Source organism: Mirounga leonina, unplaced genomic scaffold (genome assembly GCF_011800145.1).
Source record: "Mirounga leonina isolate KUSES-001 unplaced genomic scaffold, KU_Mleo_1.0 Mir_98783, whole genome shotgun sequence".
Classification (NCBI taxonomy): Eukaryota; Metazoa; Chordata; class Mammalia; order Carnivora; family Phocidae; genus Mirounga; species Mirounga leonina.
The window spans coordinates 7,328-12,154 of NW_023270957.1; the positions used below are offsets into that span (position 1 = coordinate 7,328).

The following is a 4,827-nucleotide window of genomic DNA, read 5'->3' on the forward strand; positions in this document are numbered from 1 at the left end:
AACCAGCCCTTCAAGAAATAGTAAAGGGGACTCTGAGTGGACAGGAGAGACCAAAAGTGTCAAAGACAATAATAGATCAGAGAAAACCTCCAGAAAAAAAAAAAATTACAAAAGAAGTAATGAAATGGCTATAAATACATATCAATAATTACTTTGAATGTAAATGGAATAAAGGCTCCAATCAAAAGACATAGGTTGTCAGAATGGATAATAAAACAAGACCCATGTATATGCTGACTACAAAAGACTGATGTTAGATCCAAAGACACCTGCAGATAGAGAATGAAAGGATAGAGAAATACTTACCAAGCACCTGGATATCAGAAGAAAGCCAGAGTAGTAACACAGATATTGGACAATTAGAATTTATATCAAAGAATGTAACCAGAGATAAAGAAGCGTACTATATCATAATAAAGGGGACAATCAACAAGAAGACCTAACAATTGTAAATATTTATGCACTCAACATGGGAGCAACAGATATATAAAGTAATTAGTAACATACTTAAGGAACTAATTTAATAATAACAAAATGATAGTAGGGATTATAACACCTAATTTATATTGTGGAGAGATCAGCCACAGATAGATAATAAATAGATGATAGATGATAGATATAGATAGACAGATAATAGATAGATGATAGATAATCAGCCATAAAAAAGAATTATTCAGCCATAAATAAAAAATACAATTTTGTCATTTGCAACAACATGGATGGAGCCAGAGAATATTTTGCTAAATGAAGTAAGTCAAAGACAAATACCATATGATTTCATTCATACGTGGAATTTAATAAACAAAACGAATAAGCAAAGGGAAAAAATAGAGAAAAAAAAAAACAAGAAACAGACTCTTAACTCTAGAGGAACAAACTGATGGTTCCTAGAGTGAGGTTGGAGGGGCGATGGATAAAACAGGTGACAGGGATTAAGGAGTGCACTTGAGATGAGCATTAGGTGATGTATGGAAGTGTTGAATCACTATGCTGTATATCTGACACTAAGATAACACTCTGTGTCAATTATATTACCTCATTAACATATAGCTGTCATAATAATGATGTGTAAGAACAGTAAATTAACTATGCTTTGTTACATTTACTTTTTTTAAGATTTTTATTTATTTATTTATTTATTTATTTATTTATTTATTTATTTATTTGAGAGAGAGTCAGAGAGCATGAGCGGGGGAAGAGCAGAGGAAGAGGGACAAGCAGATTCCAAGCTGAGCATGGAGCCTGATAGGGGGCTGATCCCATGACCCTGAGATCATGACCTGAGCTGAAATCAAGAGTCAGAAGCTCAACCTGCTGCCACTCAGGTGCCCCTTGTTACTTTTACTTTCATATTTAGTTTACCAATAATCATTTAATTGACTTATGAACCTATCAGGAATAAAAATAAGCATAATCGCTCATATAAAACAATTCCATCTTCTTATCTGCCTCTCTGTAGTAGGCTGTCTGTGGGATAAGAAGGTTCATTCGTTGACTCCACAAACACCCAGGAGACTCTCCATGCTGCAGTAAGTGAGGTCAGCCTAGTGGCCTTCTCTAACGCTGGTATCTAATGTAAGAGGCAGACCACACACAGTTCCCTGAACAGACAATATGCTCTCAGGCTTTGAAAAATGGGAATAAAATATGCTAAGAACAGAAGGTATAATGGGGAAGGGCTCAGAAAGGCAGGATTTTTTTTCTTTAACAAATGTTTCATCTCACTTTCTTTAATCCATCTGAAATAGACTATCTCCCTTCTGTCTCTGACACCAGGATTTTTTCTGCTCTATCCTGAGGAATGCCTGTCTGTCTCAATGCCCCCACCCCTCTCCACACAAACAGTTTCCTCCTGTTCCCTTCATTTCCCTCCCCAGCTGTCCTCTGGGAATATGGCAGCCCATGTCACCCATCAAAGAGTAGCTATTTTCTCCTCCAGAAGCTACATGACACAGGATTCCAACGGGGTAGGTGTCCTCCCTGCTTTTCCTTGGTCCTCCCAAATCATTTATCCCCCTTGTCCTTGCAAACTCTCAGCTACTTTAAAGCAAATTTCTGGATTGGGGCATCACACCATGCCTCTGTCATTCTGGAAGCAGTGACATTGAGGCCGATATGCGAATGGTGTGGGCAATGGCTAGGCACCAATGAGGAGGGGCCTCATGGTAGCCTCTGGGGAGCAAGTGAGCCCAGTGTGTTAGGTGTGAAGTAATCCATCAACAAGGCTCTGTCCTCGGTGGTATGAAATTGGTAACATTAATGAAGTGAGAGAAGAGGGCCCTTGGGAGACATTAGGGGCTAGGGAAGGAAGAGATGAGTAGGTCACATTCAGGGTGCATAGAGCAAACATAAACTCAGACAGTGCAGCTGTAGATGAAAGCGGATGCTCTGACAGAGCTGCCCAGTTCTATACAAGAAAGAGAAGCAAGGAAGAGTGGTCTAAAGAGAGCACGGAAGTCTCCATGGAAGGATATGTTTACATCAACCCCTAGATTTTGGGAGACTTTGAAGGGGTTAGAAATGGTGGGGAAGACTGTTTATGTGGAAGAAAGAATATGAGTGTGGCAAAGATGCAAGAAAGACAATGTCATGTAAATATAATTAGTTTCAATGGAAATGGGAACTAGAGATAGGGAGATTTTATGTTGTCGCTTGTTTGTCTGATTATTATGTTTAACGTATATAGAATGGAATGTGCATACAGTGTAATCTAGCAGATTTTCTGCATGCTCAAAACAGTGTTCCGGATAGAATAAACTAGACTAGACAAAAAGTGTACTCATAGGGGGAGAAACTGGAGGCAGACATTTACTTGAATTATCTTTACACTATTATAATTCTTTGAAATTCTATGTCATAAAAGGATGTGTTATGCATTTTGAATAAAACACACTGGAATTATCCTAGATCCATTATCCAAAAAAATGTATGACCCAATACGAATGCTAAGGAGAGCAAGAACACACCACGGAAATGTCTTGCCTTTTCCCTTCCCAAATTATTTTTTTTAACAATTTGGTGAGTTACTTTTCATTAATATTCACACATTATTGTGAATAATAAATTGGCTCCTAAATTCCCGGGTTTTATTTCCTGTACAGATCTTCCAGAAAGAATGCAGGACCACACATCATCACCTGTAGATGTAACTCACAGGCCAAAGGAGTGAGAAAAGTGTGCTTCCAGTCCCAAAACTCTGCCATTGTCATTGTCTGAAACTGACTTCATCGGCCACACTCCTCTGACTTCAAAAGGAGCTGTGAAGTGTGTGATCGTATGTGGACAGTACTGAACCCATACAGATCTAGACATTCTACTAACAAAGGATAGACTAGATGCTTTAGAGTCACCATGACGACCATGGACTGTAGCACCATGTGGAGGAATAACCATGGGAGGCACTTATGTCAGGAGAGTTGGTAAGAGATGGTGATTTTTATATGGAGGAGTGCAGAGATAAAGAAAAGTTGGGATAACATTTTTTTTTTTTCTCATTTCTGGCCCGGACTGTTGTAAATGGTGGTACCAATGGTGATACATGCTTCAGGGGACTTTGGCAGTTCATTGTTAGGCATGGTGAGTTTGATGTCACTGTGAGAGACTACTCACAGGACTCCCTTAAACTGACATGGCAGCAACAACGAATAGATACAAGTTGGCCATGCAACAGTTCCTTGGTGTATGATTCGGTGTCCCGAAAAGTCAAAAGGACAAACAAAAAAAAAAAGTTAATTATAATGTCAATTAGCTAGTATAGAATGAAATTCTGAGCAGCTCAGCGGATTGATTTCATAATAAGGAGCATTGCTTAGCTCTCCACCCATGCCTGTGTTTGTGTATATGGGTGGGAAACAAACCACACGCTGTCATTCAGCAAACTGCAATTCCACTTGCCCCAGAGAACCTCATGGACCAATTTCACCAGGCAGAGTACACAATCTGCTTCTGACTCACAACATCAAATTGTATTTCTTTACTCGGTTATATACTCTCATATCCTCAATACTACTCTCTCTTTCTAGAATATAGTAGTTTAAATGCTTATTTAAAATATAAAGTATGTTGGCTAACTGAACATAATGAAAAATTAATAAAAAATAAAACAAAATAATTATAGAAATACTAATACTGCAATTTTAGAAACAATAATAAAAACAACAGTAATAATCCTTGTCCCTATGTAACGACTAAGTGCTAAGCTCTGTTCTGCGTGTGCATGTATGTACCTGCGTATGTGCATGCATCTCTGTTATATACTGTGTTGTCTCTTAGTCTAGAAAAAAAACTTTGATAAAAATTCATTTGATAAAAAATTGATTTGATAAAAATTCATTTCAGATAAAATTTCATGTCTGATTGATGTGTTGTATAATAAGACAATATAAAATATTTCAAAGATACTGTATTTGCATTGTATTTTCTTGTTTATCTCTTCAAATCTTGGAAATTTTTCACTTATATTACTACTCTCTTAATATAATCATTTGGTCAGTAGCATACCCATTCCTAGGGAAAGTCACACTATCATACATTTATGGTATGCATTTTTCATGTCAACTCCTTTAAATAAGCAATGATTTTATTCCATCCATATTTAGGGAAATCCATTGTTAGACCTCTGCCTCTTCTATGAAATTCCATTACAGTCAATTATCAGCAAAGACCATTTAACTGGAATCAATTGCACACCAACCATGTAAGTCTGGTATTTGAAGACAGTGCTTATAATAGCTATATCATTTTGGTCATTGATATCATACATTTTTAGAATACATCCAAAAATAAAAGTAGCATTATCTTTTAGTATAAATAGAAGCATGTATATCA

The 4,827-nt window shown here is 37.1% G+C and overlaps 1 long non-coding RNA gene across 1 annotated transcript; it reads left to right on the plus strand.

The window, feature by feature from the left end:
* Positions 1–843: 843 nt before the first annotated feature.
* Positions 844–4,405, plus strand: LOC118006720. The gene is made up of 2 exons (XR_004678168.1): positions 844–1,538; positions 3,102–4,405. It is a non-coding gene; the product is annotated as an uncharacterized LOC118006720 (long non-coding RNA).
* Positions 4,406–4,827: the final 422 nt, after the last annotated feature.